Source organism: Cibotium barometz, chromosome 22 (assembly GCF_041138505.1).
Source record: "Cibotium barometz isolate CiBa-2024 chromosome 22, ASM4113850v1, whole genome shotgun sequence".
In the NCBI taxonomy this organism is placed as follows: Eukaryota; Viridiplantae; Streptophyta; class Polypodiopsida; order Cyatheales; family Cibotiaceae; genus Cibotium; species Cibotium barometz.
The window spans coordinates 34,456,085-34,480,108 of record NC_141067.1 but is presented as its reverse complement, the minus strand read 5'-3'; positions in this window follow the sequence as shown (position 1 = coordinate 34,480,108).

The following is a 24,024-nucleotide window of genomic DNA, read 5'->3' as shown; positions in this document are numbered from 1 at the left end:
AGTATTTGATCAAGTGGTTGAGGCCTTAGGAGAATGAAATGAGGATTTCAAGACAAATGCCTCTAGTTTAACATTAGACGGTAAGGGTGGGGTTGGTTTAGAACTCTAAGCGTCGAGGAACGCTTGAACTTCACCACTCTTAGGAGATTGTTCTTGAAGCAATTTGAGCGTTAAGGAATCTTATGGGGTGTAGTTTCATAGCTACACATAACCAAGAGGGAAGAAGAGGAATTGGTTAGAGATTTCATTAGCCATATCAAGCATTTGAACTCTCGCTGCCTTCTGCATGAACACTATCTGAATAATCAATTGTTGGATAGATTCATCCACAACAGGCTTAAGCATGAAGTGATCTATAATGCATTAGTCATTAGAGGCATAACTACATGGGATGAAGTCACAACAAATGCCATCCAACTAGAGAATAATCTCATGGTTGGTCAAAGGAGCTAAAGCATCAGATTCTAAATCTATTGCTTCCAGAGTCATGGGACATAGGACTTAGACAATTAAACCCCTTTCTAAAGGCAACACTTTAGTGGAGATGAATTTGACAAATTTCATATGTTATGTTTTAGACTTCTCTCAGGAAGATTCTTCCCCCTCAAAATCTATTACCGGACTCACGAGATGGGTCTCATTAAATGCTCTGTATGCTAGGTATGGAGGATTATACAAAAATACATGCATGCCCTAATGATTTCATGCTATTTAGAGGGGTGAATAAAGATGCAACACAATGTTTAAAATGTGGAGAGAGCGACTATAGGGATTATTTTCAAGGAGACAAAATTCTCTGAAAGGTTTTGAGACACTTCCCTATCATTCCTTAGTCAGCATGTGTTTAAATGTAAGGGGATTGCAGAACTCATGACATGACATGCTACTTATCACTTAGCTAAATCACCAAACATGGCATGCTACTTATCGCTTAGCTAATTCACCAAACATGGCAACATGTAGAGCATCAATGGCAAGAGTTTAAAGATGATCCCCATAACTTACATCTTGCCTTGGGCATGGATGGTGTTAACGCATTCAGCTTCAAGTCCACATCATGGTCTACTTGGCCTATTATATTGGTGAATTACAACCTCCCTCCATGGGTGGAAATAAAGAAAGGTCTTATCATGCTTGCTCTCCTTGTACCATGCAAGTATAAGGTGGCAAACATGGATGTGTATTTCGAGTCTTTGATCGAGGAGCTTGAGACACTATGGTGAGGTATCAAAGTGCCTAATATCTCAAGGCCAACAAATAGGCATGAGGTGGAGGTGAAAGGAGTTTTGATTTGGATGATGCATGACTATCCCAAGTTCTCAAAGTGCTCAGGTACATACTTGAACTGGATAACTTTAATCTTTAAACTTAAAACTTTAAGTTTATATCTCTACCTCTCAACCATCTCAATTTTAAAATAGGTTTAGAAACCTCCGAATATCATGCATGTCCAATTTTGGGACCATCACTTGTTTCGGAAAGACCCTCTACTATAAAGAAGGTGTTGTATGAAAAGATCATCGATTTCTCCCTCCTTCCACATCCCAGGTATGTGCCACATGATGTCTCAGCACTAGTGATGAGAGGTAGAGATTAGTTTGAGGCATGGAGAAGCACCTGTAATCCACCACCCGATGGGATGTCTGGACAATGAATTCTTTCGACTTCCATATGGGTGTGAGTTGAAGATCAATAATCTCTTAGATCCCATACATATCTTCAAGAATGTGGCAAAAAATATTTGGGACCATTTGATTTGTAAATGAGATACGCAGGGTACAAGGGATGACTTACAAAACATTGGACGCCTTGAAAGTGTATTGCCAATTGTAAGTGAGAGATACGCAGGGTGCAAGGGTATTGAAGGAGTACAATAAGGTGAAAAGTGTGATTGCCTCTTTCCATACACCAACGGGAGTAATGCATTCATTGAAGAGTGCCTTCACAAAGACCAAAAAGAAAGTAGAGGTGCAACTATATGGCCTCAAGACACATGATTGGCACAAGATATTACAGGTATATATTTACTTATTCATTTTCTCTTTATGTGGTACATAATTTGTAGGCTTATATTAGTACTAGTTTCCATTTTTTTCTATGCATAGTTTATTCTTCCAATTGTTTAAAAAAAAATCCCGTCGTGGGTGGACTACAACCCTTTTTGAGAAGATAGGCTGTAGGGAAAGTAAGAAGAGCAGGGATCCTTTTATGGTGGTTAGCCACTCTTGGAGGATCATTACATTGAAGGGAGAAGGCATTGTCAAAAAAGTACTCAAACCAAAAGGTTTTTCAAAAAAAAAAACTCATGATTAATTGGCAAGAACCATTGTGTGTGTTGCTCATTTATCAACAAAAGAATGTATGATTGATTTGGCAAGAGCAATTAGCTCGGGGGGTTTGGGCGGGGGACTCATAAAAATGTAAGTGTAGCACGTGGGTTCAACAGAAGGGATTTTTAAAATCTGATTTTTACACATTTTTAAATACAAAAAGGTACCATTTAAAGGGAGTATTCACAGGTTGAATAGAAAAAGGGTGCGTTTTAGTCATGAAAAATTCACAGATAAGGGTGTTTTAAAGTAGGCATTGAAGGCACGTGATATAGAGGGTTTACCTATAGTGAACCCCCTGAGGCAATTAGAACCATTGATTTTGATGTGGATGCCCGCTTGTTGAGTGCAGATACATGATGATGATGATAAGAAGCCAAGAAGGGTCGAGTTCATAAATAGAACATTGTGATAGGAGGGGAGGGACACTTCAACAAGGAGCCATTTTCACGTGCTTGAGCTTGTGGGCTAACATGGATTTAGGTGCTATATCCATACCGGTGTTGGCCATGGCCGAAGAGGATGTTGTCTTGCTGCTAAGAGAAATGGACAACATCATGGGGAAAACTTATGATACACATAACCCCATCCACGATTCTCTTTTTTATGGGAGAGCATTGCTCCTGCCCATCAAAGACCAAACTTGTTGAGGATGGACGGCGCTGCTGCTGCTGATGATAAGATGAAGCCTACAAGAGGGCCCTTTCTCGGTTTGGTTTGGTTTGGTTTGGTTTGGTTTGGTTTGGTTTGGTTATGTGAAATCCCTGGTCCCATCGCGCAATGGATTTGGGGTACTAGCAGTAGAAGTAGCACTTCTGTGCGGGCCAGAGGTCCCACACTCGAGGCCTCGCCCACCGATATCCGGACAAGAGACTAATTCGTCGATTTTTCCAAAATCGGACCCGGAAAAACTTTCTTTACCTGGAAAGCACGGGCGATTCCACCAGGATAACTCTTTACTCTAACGTAGTCAAGACCATTACTGATCAAGCTAATCCGACTGCACCTATAAAGATATTCGATCAGATCAAGGAAGAAACTTGCACTTGGTTGGGATTAACGCTTTTTTCCCCATCAAGAGGCACAGCCGTTGATTCCTATCCATAGAACAATTACTATCCGGGATTTACTTTATCTATCGTAATAACTGAAATTGAGTCTCGATCATCCAGTCCCATGGGTTAGCCAACCTCCCAACCACTGTAGTGATGGGATCCAATTAGGAATTTGGTTAGGTTTTGTCTCGAGTACCAGGAAAAAGAGTTCCCAGGCCCCCTAGCCGGAAGTTCAAGCAAACTTAAACTAGTCACACCACTTACGCACCCAATATGAAATTACCTTTTTCTCAACATCAGCTAACTTTAAACAATCCTTTAATGAACCATTATTTCATTTGATCACTATCCTCAATATCTCTGGTTGAATCCATATTTCTAATCAATCATTCATGGGTATACTTATGGCATCATTGGCAACCAGAACGCTCACCACCTGTTCACTCAGGGGCCTTTTCAATAGTTCCTAGCTCATAGTACCTGACAATATTTTCACATATAAAAATCAAGATGGAATTCTCGTTAAGATCAGCAAGATCAATCAATAGATCCATATAAGAGAGCCATGGACTCATCTGTTGAGGACCAGCAAGGTCAATCAACCAGATCCATGCCCGGTTTCAGAAAACAACTCTTACTCCTTGTTGTTCCAATATCTTCCACGACGCACGTGTGGGTATCTTCGGTGACCCAGAGCCCGAGCACCGTATGGTCAGCACCCTCTAAGATCCTTCGCAGGTGACCTAGTGCTTCACTCATAGGCTGCTTCCTTGGTTCCTCATCTACCGTACTGGAAGCTCACCATTTAAATCGAACCGAGGCTGGTCAAGACCTCAGTCGACCTTGCTACGCGAGACATCCTCCATTGACTCTCCGTTAGCCGTTGCAACTTTATCAGTTAGGTCTCCATGACCTTAATCCATAAGACAGTCAAAATGCTTCCCCAGCATTCTTGACATAAAACAGTCATTTACAAATAGTCACAAAATACAGTTTCTATATCGAACTCTCGTCTTTCCACATTATCCCTCCTCAGTCCACATTCCATTCATATATGTACTCATTCTCATCCATTCACTCATATCGACGGCACATTATTTCTCATACACATTCACATTCATTATTCTACATACATATCCATGTTCGTACATCCACATCATACATCCAATCCCATATCCGCATTCATACATACATATCCATATCCACATCCATAAATCCACATCCACATCCATATTCACATCCATACATCCACATCTACATGCATACATCCATTTTCACGTCCTCATTCATACATCCACATTAACACCATATTAGTGAATTTGGAAATTTTTCAATTTCCATTTTTGAATACTTAAAAAAGGAGACATGGATAACATGTTTGTAAGTTTCTCAAAACCCTATCACATGACCTATCGTTGGAAAGCGCTTGAAAAATGGAATCTAAAGAGCTATAAAGCGCTCATTTTGGATTAGTGGTGTTCAAGTTATGGTTAATCCAAACTTTTGACCACGTGTCCCAAACTTGTGAGAAATTTCCATATTCCCCAATATGGTGTTCATTCACATACATACATCCAGCTCCGTATCTACATCCATACATCCACATCCACATCCACATCCACATTCACATTCACATCCATATATCCACATCTACATGTATACATCCAGATCACATCCATTCTCGCCCTATCGCAACCCATTTATCTCCTTATCCCATCAGACACACTTTTTACCTCATCCCATACACATCTTATCACATCCTAACTCATCTTAGCACATCCTATCACATCTCATACACCTCTTATCATATCTTATTACATCTCATACCCATCTTATCACATCTTATCAAATCTCATACACCTCTTATCACATCCTATCACTTCCCATACGCATCTTATCACATCTCAATACGCATCTTATCACATCTCAATACGCATCTTATCACATCTTATCACCTCTTATCACATCTTATCACATCTCAATATCTATTTATAGAATACAAGAGAATTCTTATATTTGATATAAGATTTCTTTACGCATCTATTTATGCATAAATTCCATTTTAAAGAGAATAACACTTTCGAAATAAAAATCAATCTTTTATGCATCTTTGTATGCATAAATTCATTCTGAATAATAATGACACTTTCGAATTAAAAATCATTCTTTTATGCATCTTCCTATGCATAAATTCAATTTAGTAGGAATTACACTTTTAGAATAAAAGAATTTCTCTTATGCATCTAATATGCATAAAATCCATTTAGGATGAAAATCACACTTTTAGTATAAAAATATCTTTTATGCATACCTCTATGCATGAAATCCAAATATGATAAAAGTAACATTTTTTTACAATAAAATAATCAGCTTTTATGCATACCTCTATGCATGAAATTCAAATATGATAAAAGTAACACTTTTACAATAAAATAATCATCTTTTATGCATACCTCTATGCATGAAATTCAAAGGTGATAAAAGTAACACTTTTACAATAAAATAATCATCTTTTATGCATACCTCTATGCATGAATTTCAAATATGATAAAAGTAACACTTTTACAATAAAATAATCATCTTTTATGCATACCCCTATGCATGAAATTCAATTGTGATAAAAGTAACACTTTTACAATAAAATAATCATCTTTTATGCATACCTCTATGCATGAATTTCAAATATGATAAAAGTAACACTTTTACAATAAAATAATAATCTTTTATGCATACTTCTATGCATGAATTTCAAATATGATAAAAGTAACACTTTTACAATAAAATAATCATCTTTTATGCATACCCCTATGCATGAAATTCAATTGTGATAAAAGTAACACTTTTATAATAAAATAATCATCTTTTATGCATACCTCTATGCATGAATTTCAAATATGATAAAAGTAACACTTTCACAATAAAATAATCATCTTTTATGCATACCTCTATGCATGAATTTCAAATATGATAAAAGTAACACTTTCACAATAAAATAATCATCTTTTATACACATAATCAAAATGCATCTTCTATGCATGAAAATGACACTTTAGAATATAGAAACCATAAGGATTACTCTTTTGGAAAGATAAATTTTATTTCACTAATTTCTAAAAAATTTGCCATAACCTCCTTTGTATGGCTGACCATTTTTCAAATTTCTAAGCCTTTAAAGCTAATTAAAAGTGCACCAAAAGTATTGAAACTATCCTAAAGTAAATATTTTTCCACTTAATTGAAACAAACAATATAAAAACTTAACATTAATCAATTAACCATTCACCTAGGATAGAGAATGGTTGGTTTTGTTAGAGAAGAGAGGGAAATGCCTTGTTGTAAAGAAGCATAACATTTTAAAGAAGACATAAAGCATAAAAACCATTTATAACCATAAAATAAGTGAAAAGAAGAATCACCAACTTACTAATGACTTTGAAAGCTTTCCTTTGGCTTGATGGTTTGAGAGTTCAACTCTTGTTTGAACAAGAGTGGCCAACCAATCTTTGGAAGAGGGAAATGTCAAAAACTAGTGAATTATTAATAAATTCACAGTTCTTGGCTTGGGTGGAGTAGAGTAACAGTGCATAAAATACTATCTTCTTTCAACAAAGGGGGAGGATTCTATTTATAACCATCATAAGCAGGGATTTCACTGACGTAAACGAGAACATGTGAACATGTTAATAACATATGTTAATAACACAGAAAATCTTGTGATCACATGTTATATTCACAAAGCTTTCACAAGGGCCTAAAAAAATTATCTTTGTCGGGCATAAAAAATCTTCTTAGGTGGTCACTTACCTGCTATTATGTGAAGATGGTAACATGAGAACATGTGAATAGCTTATTCCCATGTGTAGCCAAGCTTTTAATAAGGGGTTCCCAAATGGCAACTGACCTCTTATTTTGTGAACGGTAACATGAGAACATGTGAATAACTTGTTCACATGTGTTATTATCACAAAAATTCTTGTGATCACGTGAATATTAAATCCCTGATCATAAGTCAACATCTTTGTAACTTTGCATTCATGGCTTTCATAGCCTTCTTCACACCAGGTGTCCGCATTGTTGGAATCCCAAACTCCTCATCAAGGCTCATCTCTGAGCCACTAGACTCTCCACCATCACAAGAGAATGACCTACAGAAATATTTGGCATACCAAGGGGATCAACCATTTTCTCTTTGCCTTTATGTGATGTACCAACTATTACTAATATTGCGAGCCTTGTATTTTGGATGAAAAGCACTGCTGTAGTTGTGTTTTCTTGAGCTGATTATGGAGGTGGACCCCCACTTTAAACACAAATCCATTTACTTTAAGCATTTGTATGAGTGGGAGCCAAGTTATAAAACCAAATAAACCCCCCCCACACACACAACACCACTAGGGTATTTACGACATCCCTAAAAGCATGGTGCAGGCACTTTGCCATTTCTATCTCCATCTCCCTCATTGATGTATCTCCCACACTTTACTCATGTAGTCGCCCAAAATAGGTCATTTTCTTACCTAGCTCTATCCTTTAAATACCCCACATTGTTTTGGGTAATTTTATCACCTCACGATACATGCCTCAGTTTTCCTTCCTTGTACACCTTTTGGGGCACCTTGCGAATTCTTCACTGTATCAATCACATATTTAGGCTTGTGATTGTCCTCCTCGAAGATGACACCTAGAGGATCTTTTTTGTGAACACTATGTTGATCTACATTCCCACGCTACATTTTAGGAGAGTTTATCCCCATCTCTTGAGAGTGTGCTAGATCCATGAGTCTTTTTCTCGAAGATGTTCTTGCACCCTAATTATAAAACTTATCTACCATATCTTGTATCCCTATTCCATCTCCCATAGGTGTTCCTTTTAAGTAAGCATTATTTTAAAACTTTGTAGAACTACCATTGCCATGTCAACTCCAGTGGCCTCAAAAATGAGATTTGGCTCTTGTAACCCACACTTGCTCGCATGCTTGCATGTGTAGTCTCTAAAAGGTTAGTCGTTTTGGCACAAAAACACCAGACTCATCTTGAGTCATGAACCAAGGTCCCCAATGGAATGCCCTGATATCCCACCAGACTCATCTTGAGTCATGAACCAAGGTCCCCAATGGAAAGCCCTGATATCCCACCAAGCCATCCATGTTTCCAATGCTGGTACCTCTCCTTGTATTTCATGTCATATCTAGAAAAGTTTCTTGATTTTATTTTTGTTCCCTATGGTGGTCTAAGGTTCCTCCTGTGGAAAAGAATAGGGATGAGAACAAAATCCACATCGACAGGGGTGAAGGTATAATGTAGAAAACAAGGCTTTTTATGAATGCCCCCCATTGATTTCCCTATGCAAGAGTTAGGGCATCAAGAGATGATGTTTTTAAGTCTAAAGATAACTTTTGGAAAGGTGGGTTATGTAGTTGTGAAGGGTGCCTTCATTGCGTCATGTGAACATGTGATAGGGAGAGCACAATGGCTAATGATGTGATAGGGAGAGCACAATGGCTAATGATGTGATAGGGAGAGCACAATGGCTAATGATGTGATCATGGCCGAGTGGGATAATATTTGGCATAACATTAACAAGGAGTTTGAAGAAGAGATTCAAAGAAGACCAGAGTTTCTAATTCTTGAGGTTTGAATGTTTTATATTTGCGAAGGAAACCACCGTACAATAGCATGGACTACTGTGCAATTAAATAAATATTCTCCATTACAAGAGCAAAGAATCACCAAGCATTATGTACAATTATAGATCTAGTGAGAGTTAGCGAGATTGCTCTACTATCAAGCTTACAGAGCAAATGAAGTAGTAAGTATATCTTTGTCTTTGTTAACCCTCATTGGACACCTCTTCGGCATCATTGTATATTTTACGTGTGTGATTGCTGCTTGTCTATCAAAGGCGTGCCCCACGAGATTAATTATGGAGATTGAATTCTTAGATTAAGTGTTTGCACAAGCCTAGGTAGTCATGGATAGCCATGGATAGTTTAAAAGTATGGTCGCCCAAGGGGTGAAGGCTGAGGGCCAAGATAAGGGTCATTTTGTAGTCTCACCACTTATTCTCTTATTCTAATACAATAGAGTGCTCTTGTCTCTATGTTAGTATACACTCAATGCTTGCATCTTAGCATGTATCTCACTTTGATGTATAATGCACAATTGTTAGGCCCCCATTATGAGGAGTAGCCATGGTGCATGTCTTTAGTGGGAACCCCGGGGCTTAGGCATCGCGATGGGATCATTATTTTGACCATTGATGATGGTTAGGAGATGGTCAAGGATACAAGCATTAGCTAGGGTCCGTTAATGTAGGTGACGGTATGAGGAATATTCCCTCGGATACCAGGTCTATCATTAGTGGGCAGTGGTTGGTGGTTTTGCTAGGCCGCGTTCTTGATATGCGAGCGATGATCGCATCGATGTATACGTGTCTAGGATAATGCCTACAGTACTATATATGGACACGGTTGCCATGAGCTAAGGTATCCAATGCATGTGAGTATTCACCTTCTTCTACACTTCGTACATACTCGAGTCAGTCTAAATCGCCATCTAAACTCTACTTGGGAGCGCATGAGTGGAGAGCACCATCACTTGTACCTCTTTGGTATAATTAGAATTTTAAATTCTATTCATTGTGTAGGTATTGCATTGTCTTGCTATCTCTTTCCACTGTGCCATATTCTTATACTCTACTATCCTATGCTATTTCTTTCTTGCTTGCCTCTTTCTTGTTTGAGATCTTGTGTGCTTGGTTGCATGTATGTGAGAGAGTGAGTGTGTGTGATTGAGTGAGAGAGGAGGGTTGAGGTTCCATTGGAGTGTGGCAGCAACGTTGGAGTGGAGCTTGGAGTGTGACTGTGCAGCAACATTGTCTCCTACCAAAATCCGAGCACAAGCATTCACGAGGTGAGCGGAACATCTTGTTAATGCAATTGTGGGCCAAGTTATAGCAAATTAACTTCTCAGTTTGATGTGTTTTATTCTCCTGAGTGCGATGAGGCAAAGCCCCACAACATTGGCTCGTGTTGCTACACTCTTTCTATGGTGTAAGGGCTTCTCATAAATGGCACCGCTGCCAAGGAATAGCCCTATTGCTTAGCCACAATGCATTTTTAATACGTTGATGACATGGAAGCGGTATAGCTATATATGCCTTTATAGAGTGTCACACTTCCACACACTGATACAAACACACCCAGAACACCAGACCCAAGGGTATGAACAAAACTTTATTTCAATACAAGTCTTCATCTTTACATAGTTGAACATCCATTACATCCTCAGAACCATCTTCATCTAACACCCATTCATAATCAGCCCACTCCTGGTTGCTCCCAATCCTTCTCCTTCAGCCCACGACAGTCCTTCCCCTCTCCTACTGATGGATCCTCTCTCCCCATGTCTTCAACTCCTTAATTTTTGAAGAAGGACTCATCATCATCGTCATATTTCATCATCATGTAAGATCTTTACACAATACCCTCATGCCCATGCTATATATCTTTACAAGATGATAGGATGATGCAATACACACCCAAGGGATAATATTCATCAGGACTTGCACAAAAGAAAAAAGAGACAAGAGATATATGTCTTCAATACATGCTGGAAACCCTTCATAGCTCTAGTATGATCTTGACATCACTTGTTGATGCTTGATGTTACCATCATTGGAGGCGAAGATACCTTCTCGACCTTCAAAAGCAATCTCCTCAGCTTGATCCTTAGCCTATACTTCTTAGACACACCGGTGGCAGCAAATACAACACACACACACTGGCATTCTACACTCAGAGGACTGCCTAGCACGCTACCAGCTGCAGCTACCTATGAAACTTACATAAAGTGGTGTCGCCAACTCATTGGAGAGACATCAGTAGCAAATACAAAGAGCACCGACACCTTGGCATAGCCAGCCCCAGCTTCGGCAAGAAAAAAAAAAGAAGAAAAAACAACTACTACGCTCAGACATAGCAGCAGCCAACCAAAGGAAAAAAGAAACAACCCTCACGGGCTCTGTGTGCTAGAGGCAACAAAATCCAACAGAGGACATCACCATACCCTAGGTTCAAAGGTAGCACCCCCAACCAAAAAACCATTGCTCTCAGCTACAGCAGTAAATATAATGAGACACGAGCTCTACCAGCTCTGCAACAATGGCTAACAAAAGAAATTTGCATGATGTGCTCAGAGGCGACAATCCGATGCTAACTCTCTCCCTTTGTGCTTCTGCGTCATCCTTTGTTCCAGCCCACAGCAGCTCACACTCCTGCGCTTGAGTCTCTTCCCACTCCATCACACTCCTCCTCTTCTACCTTCGTGGGTACTGCACCCTTTTCTTATTCTTCTTCGAGACAGCCATGGTCGGCTCGCCTCCCACTACTCGTCATCCTCCATAGCGAATAACCGAATGACTGACACCATCTCCAGCAAACCACAATCTGGACAAGTCTATGCTTCTAAGATCTCATCCTTTTCCTTGCACATACACTTCCATCAAAGCCTAAAGCTTGATTGCCACATATAACCACACATCCACGATGCCCACACTGAGTCAATGAGTGCTCCCATGACTTTACCACAATACGGAACATCCCTCATGTACACATGTACAAGTTGAGTTTGGGGTTTTCAAAAATCTTCACACATATTTAGCAACCCCCTATTTCTGCTGAGACATTCATGTCCAGCAGCTATACAAACAGAGACTATTTATCCTCCTAGATCAAACAGAAACCTTGGTGCATACACCTTCCAATCCTTCAAGCATTTTCCTCTGTCAAATAACCATTGATACATCCTATCATGATCTTCCATTTTCAGTAACCCCCTGGGTTCCTTATATATGGCATCATCAATATATACTTTTGCATTTCCTCCTCCATACCAGCTCACATAATCTTGTGATGGAAACAACCATTCCTCACCTCTACTCCTCTCTAACACATCTGAATCCCACTCATAATCATATACTGAATTAACAAACATCTGATCATCAACTTCCATCTCATGGTCATCCAATTTGCAACCTACATCATTGGTTTCCAACTCTTCCTCTGGACAAACTGCCAAACTAAGATATAGCCAAACCACTCATCCATATGTTGAGCATCAACATAAGGTGTATCCACCATAAACTCATTTCTGTTCAGCCCATTAACATCAAACATAGCAACTTCATGCACTGTAAACTCATCATTGCCACTTCCCTGTAGTTTCTCCAGCTTTAAGGCCATTGGTGATCCTTCAAGATTCTCCATATCTTGCACAGGCATCTCTACCAAGTCTAAGCTTCCTAATTTGCCAGGTAAAGAATCTTGGTCCCCTTGACCAACAACAATGACCTCACATGCATTCTCGCTATTACTGACAACTGACTCATTCTCTTGGGCATGACAAGAAACACACACCTTATGATCAGCAACCGCACATGCAAAATCTATCACATGATCATCCAAAATAGCATCTAACTCATCATCAATCACACCATCACTCCCTTATTGCACAACTGGTAATGCAAGTATTTGTTATCTTCTCCAAGGAAGCCAATTCCAATAGATCATCCAATGCATTATCAAGAATACAGTTCAGCTCATCATCCAAATTCTCACAAGCTGCAATATCCAACTCATCACCCGGATCATACATATGTACTTCATCCATAGTATCTTCATTAGTAACATTTTGATCTCATCACATTCTACCTTGACTGGTTGAAGTACAAGCATATGCAAGTCATTACTCATTTCTGAATCAAAGAGATCATCCAAGTCATTTCCATACTCAAACACATCAGGTTCCTCAGCATTAACATCACTTTCACAATCTACAGCATCATCAATAATCTTCTTAAACAACATACCACGACTTCTCTATTCACATGGTAGATAGCACACTGGAGTCTTCATCACTTCCCTAATCATAGGCTGAATCATAACTGGCTGCACATCATCAATACTTCCATCCTCCTCCTCCTCATTTTCTGAAAACTGTTCAGGTCTGATTCCAAAAACCTTACTCTTCTCCATTTCCAACAGGTTAATCTGTCCCATATCCTGCTCTGCAAATGTGACCTTACGGACTTCATGAACATTGGGCTGAATTGCATCCTTCATCTACATACTAGAGTCAACCACCCTATCATTCATTCCTATAGACAATTGATACATACCACCATTGGATTTGGCTGGTTTCTCACATTGCAGACTGATATGACCCCACTCACCACAATTCCAGCATTGCATATTACTTGGATACCCTCTCCCTCTTCCAATATCTGCTGAATTTCCTTCAGAACCAGATGATGCATCAGTCTTCCTTCCCATAACACCTATGCCTCTTCCTCTTCCTGCAGACTCTATCCAATTCACACTTAATGACTTCATGAGCTCCACTGCTTCATGAACATTTTTCTTCAATGAATCCTCCTGTTTAGGAACAATAACAGCCTCTCTTTCAGGATGCATACTCTCAATCTCTGGCATCTTCACAAACTTCTTCCTATATTCCCAACTTCCTCAGACGCTTCACCTTCCACTCCTTCTCTCGAGCAACTCTGACAGCCTCCTCAAAGCTATCCTCTGCATCTTCTCTTCTTATGTGTAGTAGGTGGATGAGCATTTCTACCTAGAGAAGCGGGAGTAGATTTTCTATCTGGAGCAGTAGGAGGAGCTTAACCTTCATCTCATTATCGTGTCAGTACGTTCACTAGATCCAGATGAATGAATCGGTGTCTTGGAAGGCATATTGTTTGCTCTTTGCTTAGTATGCGCCATACTCACAAGCTAGAAGGAATGGAGAGAAATGGAGGAATGGAAAGAAATGAAAGAAGTGCCTTTATTTATAAATGGAACTTACTATAAGAACACTATCAAAAAGTAATCCATGTTGACTTTAGTAAACACTTATTTTGAAAAAGTTATCCACGTTGACTTTGGCAAACACCTATTTCTTTAAAACATTAGAGTGCTCCCTTCAGACGGAGGGTTGGCGCTCCAGACCAGCCACAAACCGGTCTCCCTTAGTCATCTGCGGGGGTACTTCAGGAATCAAAGCCTCACACCATAGACTCCATAGTAGAGTATAATAATATGGCACAGTGGAAAGAGATAGCAAGACAATGCAATAGATGCACAATGGAAAGAATTTAAAATTCTGATTATACCAAAGAGGTACAAGTGATGGTGCTACTATCCACTCATGCGCTCCCAACAAGTAGAGTTTAGATGGTGATCTAGACAGACTCTAGATGGAGTATGTACGAAGTCTAGAAGGGGGTTGATACTCACATGCATTGGATACCTTAGCTCATGGCAACCATGTGCATATATAGTACTGTAGGCAGTGTCGTAGACGTGTATACAACGAGGGTGATTACACTACATCGACACGATCATCGCCCCCATATCAAGAACGCGGCCCACCAACCACCACCCACTTATGAGATAGACCTGGTATCCAAGGGAATATTCCTCATTCAGCCACCTACATTAATGGACCCTAGCTAATGCTTGTATCCTTGACCATCTCCTAACCATCATCAATGGTCAAAATAATGACCGCATCGACGAGGCTCCCACGAAAGACATGCACCATGGCTAGTCCTCATAATGGGGGCCTAACAAATGTGCATTATACATCAAAGTGAGATACATGCTGGGATGCGAGCATTGAGTGCATACTTACATAGAGAACAAGAGCACTCTATTGTATTAGAATAAGAGAATGAGTGGTGAGATTACAAAATGACCCTTAAAATGACTAACCTTTTAGAGACTACACATGCAAGCATGCGAGCAAAATGACAGGGCATTCCATTGCGGGATATCAAGGCATTCCATTGCGGACCTTGGTTCATGACTCAAGATGAGTCTGGTGTTTTTGTTACAAAATGACTAACCTTTTAGAGACTACACATGCAAGCATGCGAGCAAGTGTGGGTTACAAGAGCCAAATCTCATTTTTGAGGCCACTGGAGTTGACATGGCAATGGTAGTTCTACAAAGTGTTAAAATAATTCTTACTTGCAAGGAACGCATATGGAAAATGGAATAGGGATACAAGATATGGTAGACAAATTTTATAATCAGGGTGCAAGAACATCTTCGAGAAAAAGACTCATGGATCCAGCACACTCTCAAGAGATGGGGATAAACTCTCCTAAATGTAGCGTGGGAATGTAGATCAACATAGTGTTCACAAAAAAGATCCTCTAGGTGTCATCTTTGAGAGGAGGACAATCACAAGCCTAAATATGTGATTGATACAGTGAAAAATCGGCAAGGTGCCCCAAAAGGTGTACAAGGAGGGAAAACTGAGGCATGTATCATGATAAAATTACCCAAAACAATTTGGGCTATTCAAAGGATAGAGGTAGGTAAGAAAATGACCTATTTTGGGTGACTACATGAGTAACGTGTGGGAGATACATCAATGAGGGAGATGGAGATAGAAATGGCAAAGTGCCTACACCATGCTTTTAGGGATGTCGTAAATAAATACCCTGGTGGTGTTGTGCAAGGGGGGGATGATATGGTTTTATAACTTGGCTCCCACTCACTCTTGGGATGATGAAAAACATGTGATTGGCACACTTGGCCACACACTTGGGGTTTGGCCATTGGATAATGGAACATGTATGCAGCCACATGAGATACAAATGGTTCAAGTAAATGGATAATGGAACATGTATGCATGCAGCCACATGAGATACAAATGGTTCAAGTAAATGGATTTGTGATTTAAAGTGGGGTCCATGTCCATAGTCAGCTTAAGAAAACACAACTACAGCAAAAGTTCTTAGTGCTTTTCATCTAAAATATAGGGATGGCAATATTGCTAAGTGGAGATCTTGATTAACTAAAGAATTCCTCAATAATGTAGAGAAGCGAAGGACCTTGGATGCACAAGTTGTTCGTTAGAACATTATTTTATGCAATTAATCCCACATATTTTACATTAGTATTGAAGGGTCCATAGTAAATGGTGTTACCTACTCTATGTCAATTGCAGACTTTCCATGACGCACATGTGAAAAGCTTTAAAAATGAGAGAGCAAGCACTTGGTATACATGCCATGCAAGCGCTTATACTTCTTGTACTTATAGGTTCTTGGATTAGATTCATTGGCTCATGAGTTCATGCACCATGCAACACTCACCACCACAATGGAATGTTTTTTCAAGTCCTCGGTGAGGTAGAAGATGCAATGTACCTACATAAGGAGATTTTTTTTCGGTGTCACTTTTTGAAATATAGCACCTTGACATATGGTGGAACTTTATAGCACCTTGAAATATAGTGAAACCTTTTTTTTGGGTAAAATATAGCACCTTGACATATGGTGGAACTTTTTGTTATGGTTGAGCTGTGTTGAAGTTTCTTGTGGTGAGCTTAATATTAGAGGGGTGCTTGTACCATTTGAATATAACAATTTAGCTAGGATTAGAACCCAAATTTAAATTTACTCTAGTTGGGTTTCAATATCGTGCGAGGAAACCATTGTTTTAACGTTTTTTTAAGGTCATTTCTCCAATTACATTCTCTAATTTGTATATTAACTATAGTGTTATGTGTGCATGTGCATGTTTAGAAAGTGTACCTGTTTCCTTCTTTTTTGTAGATTGTTTGGCCGGTTTCGCTCAGCTTTTCCCTTTGCTCGAGAAAACTCGCTCTTGAAAAATGGTTTTCCTCTCGTAGATAAATCAAACTTGTAAACTTAGGATATATTATTATTTATTAATTTTGGCTAGAGTATATTAGCTTAAATTTATGTTCATGACCCCAAATCAATGAATCCAAAGGTCAAAAATAATTAAATTAGGGCTTATTAAAGTAAAGGTTTGTGACCTTAGTTTATTATGTAAATTTATGAGCATTTTCCTAAACCTAAATTAGTTTAAAACATGGATAAGTTAAGATGAATTTACCTAACCCTAAGAAATTAATTGATAACATAATTATGGATTATCACATAAATTACAAAGAGAAATATTTATACACATGCCTATTTTTAACCCTAATAATCCTTCTTTGTGTACCATAAAAGATATTTTATTTTAAGGATAGGACCTTAGAATGGATTTAGAATAATTGGATCGTAATTGGCAAGCTAGGATGAAATTTTAACGAATTTGTAAAAATGAGAAAAACTTGTAAAGTGCTCATTAATTAAGGGCGTAAATGTGCTATTGATTATTTCAAAGGATGTGTCTTGACCTTTTCTTATGAAGAAAAGAGAATAAATTAACCCATGCGAATACAATTTATAATCTTGAAAAATCCCACGGACTTCACATTTTCTCTCTTTAGAAAATAGTAAAGAAAATGATCAAACCCTTGAAAAGAAATCAGAATTAGAGTTAACTAAATTGGGTGTGGAGTTATATCACCGTAAGTTGAAAAATTAGAGAGAGAGAGTTCTCAAAATGAAATAGGATTAAGGCCTAGAAGGACCATTGTGAATCTTTATAATATGTATGGTTATCAAGTTGTAGGGATTATGGAGAATAAGTCCTTAAAGAGGAAAAACTTGAATGGAAAATAAGGGTGACATTTGTTGAGATAAAATATACTATCTGTTCATTTTTAGGTAAAGAAGTCTCAGACTTAGATCAATGTGCATTGTTAAATTAAGGAGGCTCTTAGTGAACATAAACCTTAGAAATACCCCCTAATGCACTTAAAAAACTTCACGTTAAAACTTTGACGAGAATGACCATTTGACTAAGGAGTTGTAATCTCCTATGACTTGACTTCAATAAGTTACAAAGGAATGTCTTGAGAAGAACTTGCAAAGAACATGCAACTAGAGTAATTTAACTTACTCAAAGTATCAAGTGGAGAGTTGCCTCCTCAAGCTTGTGGTGGTGTACATTGCTTTTTGATAGGAATTTTGTACATATTTGGGTAAAGTCATGTTTTACTATTGGAATATCACAATCAGTAGGCCATATTTGAGCTACACTGTTGGTTTAGAGAGCCAGTTTATACTTTGATACTTGAGGGCCACTGTTGATTATGCATTGTTTTATGCAAAAGGTGTACCATTGGAGCTATATGGGTACACAGATGGAGATTGGGCAAGTAGCATCTCAGACAGGAGATCTACCAGTGGATTTATGTTTTCATTAGGGATTGTTGCTGTGACATGGAGCAGAAAGAATCATCCCACAGTTGCCTTATTGAGCACAAAGGCAAAGTACAGAGGAGCTATGGCGGTGGCAGCATGTGAGGTAGCTTGGTTACTCAAGCTACTATTGATTTGGGGTTGCATATGGAGAGAAAGGTTGTCATATATTGTGACAATCTTAGTAGTATACAGTTGGCCAAGAACCCAGTTTTCCATGCACGGACAAAACACATTGAGGTACATTACCACTTCATCAAGGAGAGAGTCTTGGCAGTAGAGGCGACATTGACTTGACCTACATCAGCACACAGGATCATGTCGCTAACATCTTCACGAAGGCCTTGGGAGCTGAGAATCTTAATAGATTTCGAGATATTCTTAGATTTCATGAGCTAGAGTTGAGCTTGAGGGGGAGTGTTGAGATGTCAAGCTCCACATGAGCTAACACTCACGAGGCGTCTGCATGACCGTTCGACATATCTGTGGACTACACCAACGAGTCCACATCTACCCAGTCCACTTAGCGTGTTCACATTATGGACCGCTTGTATATACTCTATTATGTGTGTTACTCATCTTATCCTTTTTGTAGACCTCTTTTGTTGTGTGAAGACGAAGAAGAATTTTCAGCCTCTCACCTTGTGTGTTCACTTCTAGGGTTAGTGTGAGTGTGTGTGTGCTTGCAAGAGCTCAAGCTCTCTTCTCCCCTACATCTTTTTAGATAAGGGTTGGTCATGGGCTATAGAATTCATCTCCCAAGACCTATAGCTCATTGGTTACCCATTCTGAAAGAGGTAATATCTTGTTGGAGTTTTGTTTAGCATCCTCACAAGTATTACATCTCATTTTTTGAAATGGAACATAATAGGAATGATATTTGGATGGTATTTCTAAAGGTTGGGGTTGTGGCACAAAAGTGTCAGGGATATCTTCAATCAGAAACCTAGCTTCCATATGACTTATGGATGCCACACATGTGGTGGTAGGTTGATGCTCCAAAATGGGAGGATCCGTGTTTGGAAATTTAAGGATTCTTCTTCGCAGAGAATTGGTAGCAGTAGTAGCCTAGTGTACAATCTCCACTACCCACTCCAGGTGGAGTAGGAAGTGTACGAATTTGATTGACTACTAGTAAGGTGGGAGCATGCATACCATGATTTGCTCGATTATACCGATAGTACAGGGTCAATTCGGGTATCATGAGTGATTAATATATCTTCTATAATAGCCACACCACACCCTTGCAATGTGGACACTCATTTCTAGTGTTCTTACCTCTACAATAATAAGGGCACCAAGTTGTTGAAATATACAAGTGAATAGGGTGTGTGCGGGAACAAGCCCTTAGCACAAGAGGCTGCAAAAGAGAATCTATAAATGTGAGAGAACCTATGAAAAGGTGAGAAGTATCTATTGGGAGAGAATAAAGGGTAGCATGAGGAGATTTAGGAGGTGTGGAGATATTTTGGGAGAGGTGGAGAGAATCAAGCAAAAGAGGTGGAGTGAATCAAGGAGAAATCAGTGGGATTAGATGCTTGGATGTAAACCCTATAAATTGAGGCATTGGCCTAATGAGAATTTTTTGGTTTCTGATTATCCATGCCTACATTAAGCTATCAGTTAATTGCTCACTAATCAGATGTTAATTATCATCTAATCTCTTTGTTAATGATGTTGATTCTAGCATTTGATACACCATAGCTCATCACATTACTGTAATTTTAACATGGTATCAGAGCCTAGCCTAGAATCCATCAAATTGTGAGCCCATTATCTTACTAATCACATGGCTAATTAGGATTAGTAGATAATTAATATTTTTACCTCTTTTTCAACAAACCCTCTGTACCCCCAGCTGGTGGAGGAGCTCTATCTCCCCATCATACATCAAATTAGCTCAAGCCACTTTAGGCAAACATAGCTAACACATGTGCTCCAGCCCATCCAAATAGAAGGTCAAACCGCCGTGCACAGCTAGAGAAATTCGCTAATTTGAGGCACCGTTTTTTTGAAGAAAATCTAAGATTTCTACTTCATCAAATGCAATGGGTCTAATTCCTCTTGGCCCTAGGGGTTTTCAAGGGTGCTCTACAAGCTGGTGAAGATAGAATTTGATTTGATCAAGTCTACAATGAGATCCAAGCTCTTTATCAAATCTGCACAGGTGACTTTGGTAAACCATTCAATGTTTGGTCAAATCTTGTGCTTGTTGGCTTAATCCTCTACTAGACTAATTCCTATTGATGGCCTTGAAAGGATTTGAGCTCATTTGAACTCTAAGGCCTCAGATCTGGGCTCCCCGCATACTCTGTTTTTTGCACACAAAACATAAGATTAATTTGTTAATCAATGATTAATCAATCCTAATCACTATTTTTTGGTGGAATTGAGGGTTCAAATTAACCATTAGGTATCTGATGATGCAGATCCCTGTAACTTCAAATTGCAATTTGGAGATGGTTTGATACTCCAACCATTCTGTACAAATTGGTTACCCTTGATTTAATGTAATTTCTGGTGATTTTATGCTGATAAATCTATTGTAATCATCTCCTAAACACCAAATTGAGTTGTAAAAGGGTATACATGGTTAGACACTTTGGGTCTCATATTGGTCTAATTTAAGGGTGTAGAGAATCCCTAAAAATCCCAAAAGTTTGTTCTGAAATAGATGAAGTCTTAGGTGGGTTTCTCAAAAGTCTAAAGGCTCATCGTTTGGCTCAGAGATGTGGAGATGTTTGGAACTCACTTCAATGTTAGCAAGTTCTTGCATTGCAGCTTGAAAGGTGGATGCTTTCGTAATGTGAGTAATCTTCATATCAAAGTATTATAATGCTCATGCCCACTAATGCCTTTGTTCACATTTGTACGAAAACTATCTTTGTGCCTATATATGCTTACATGCTAGCTATCCTTGTCTCTTTGTGAGAACTAACTTTATAACAAGAATAATAGGTCTTCAAAAGTTAAGATAGGATCATAGACTTGGTATGCCCATTATCATGAATCTATGGATATGCATGTGCTCAAATATACTCACAATCACAAAAATAGTACACTCATGTGTAGATATCATCACACAAGGAAACTACAATGTGTATGTAGTAGGTGAATATCTTAGCACACATGTATGATCATAATTAACATCACACTACAAGAAAATAGGGGGTCAAATGACACTCGTATCATCATGGAAGCTTCTAAAATTTTGAGGTGATAGGTGTGACATTAAGCACACCCCACAAAAAAACATTTTTATCTAGAATTTTCCCTTTTATAAAATTGCATACTTGCCATCAACAAACTCTTTTTATTAAAATGCAAATGTGTTGCAAAGCGACACATGTAGTAATCTTAAGCATCATTATATATCTTAATACATTAATATAGTAACGATTATTTTTGGTAGGCAAGCTTCTTTTGAAAGCTTTTCTCTCTCTCTCTCTCTCCCTCTCTCGCACAATTTCACTCTATTTTTTGAATTCAAGCTCCATTAACAACAGTGGCATTGAGATACATATATTTGGGCATATTAAATGATTATTTTAATATTTGGTTATGTTCTCATATGAGGCTAGTCACAATGCATATTTCTCTACAATAACTCAATGTTTATCCAATATGTTTTATCTGTGTACATTGTGTGTGTGTGTGTTATGTTGAATGAACATATGATTGGAAAGGGAAGATAAATATTGAGATATAAATCAACTCTTTGTTTTTGTATGTGTGTATGTGTGTGTGTGTGTGTGTGTGTGTACACACATGTATTTGTGCATGTGTGAGTGGGTCCTTATGCAAATATAAATGTGCATGCGTGATATGGAGAGACACCTATTAGGAGACATTTGCAGAGCAGGCAGTGTAATTGAGCACCCAGCATCGTAAAAAAGGGTTCCATTTTCATATATTATTATTAAATTGAGAGTCTTAAGCATGCGTGCATAAACGACATGGTGCTGTGTGGCATCGTGCCTAATTAATATTAAAGTTTATTTTAGGCGTGCATGGCTATAGCTTCAAGCTGGCAAAGGCCGCTTGATTATTTATTACTTTAACAGAGTGCTGCTGTGCGGCTTCATTTAGATGGCATCTTAATTGGCTGTATTTCTTGTGGTGGTCATGTTTCATGTTTTGTGGTCATGTTTGATGTGGTGTCTTCTCTTGGCCATGGTGATGCTTCTTGAGGCCATGATGATGTTTCCTGTGGCGATGCTTCTTGTGGTGGCCATAGCCATGGCTACACCTCCTAATCAAAATCCAATCAAATTCATCATCATCAGCTCTCTCTCTCTCTCTAGAGAAGGAGTCAAAGAGACAAATAGGTAGAGAGACACACACAGTATGCACACACACACATGCATACCATGAAGTTGATACCCATACCCATCATTTGTCTTGATACCCATACCATGATGTTTGACATGTGGATGTTTATGTATATTATAAGTTTCCCCATGATGTTGTCCATCTCTCTTAGTAAGATATCATCCTCTTCGGTCAATACAACCACCACCCGTATCGATATAGCACCTAAATCCATGTAATTACCCCCCAACAAGCTCAAGCATGTGAATAAGCATGCGTATCGCCAGAAATTGAAGAAGACGCTGGCACAAATTCAAGATGGGAATTGCACCTATAGCCCTATAGAGCAGCGTCATAAAGTTTTCACTAATATTGTGCAATATTTCAATCATCGTACACATGGTCTGGAAGATGAGGCATGGGAAGAGATATTAAGTAATGTAGTTCAACACGCATCCTTGAGAGACATGTACTATGGTCATACGTAAGGAAATTAAAATGCCCAAAGTTATTTAATAATAGGGATATAAAATACACTCAGCATTGTGAAGTAGCCTAAAACCATTGATGAATTATTCCTAGAATGCACTAGCATCATGATGGTAATGAATTTTGAAATAAACTGGCCCAAAAGCAAACATTCCAGTTGAACCAAAGATTCAAGATACACAAGAGAAACTTATATTCTACTAATGATGATGCTATTGATGATGCAACATATGAAGGACATTGTGATACACTAAGTGATGCTCTATGTGTTGGGGATAACTTTGCTATTACAATTGATAGTGGAAATAAGGAGAATGTGACTTCTATATACTAAAGTGCATGCAAGAAAAATAACTCACTACTATACCGCTTGATGATACATGGGGGAGTGTCATTACTCAAAGCTCCTATGTAGTAAAGGTATTTAGGTATGGGCAGATGAAGGATGTCTTTTTAAATAAAGTGCTTAATGTGAAGCCATAAGTGATACTCTACTCACACCGTATGAGAGCCAGCAACTTTCCAATGGAGTGAATCCAAGGACATAGGAAGGTCTATTCATTGTCCCTTGAAGTGTATGAAGTTGTGTACAATAGTATGTCCATGAATATGTAATTCCTTCTTGCATCTAATTAGCAAAGATTTGCTACTCTAATAATTACAAGTGCATATTGACATTTACTTACCAATTTCTAGTTGCATGTTA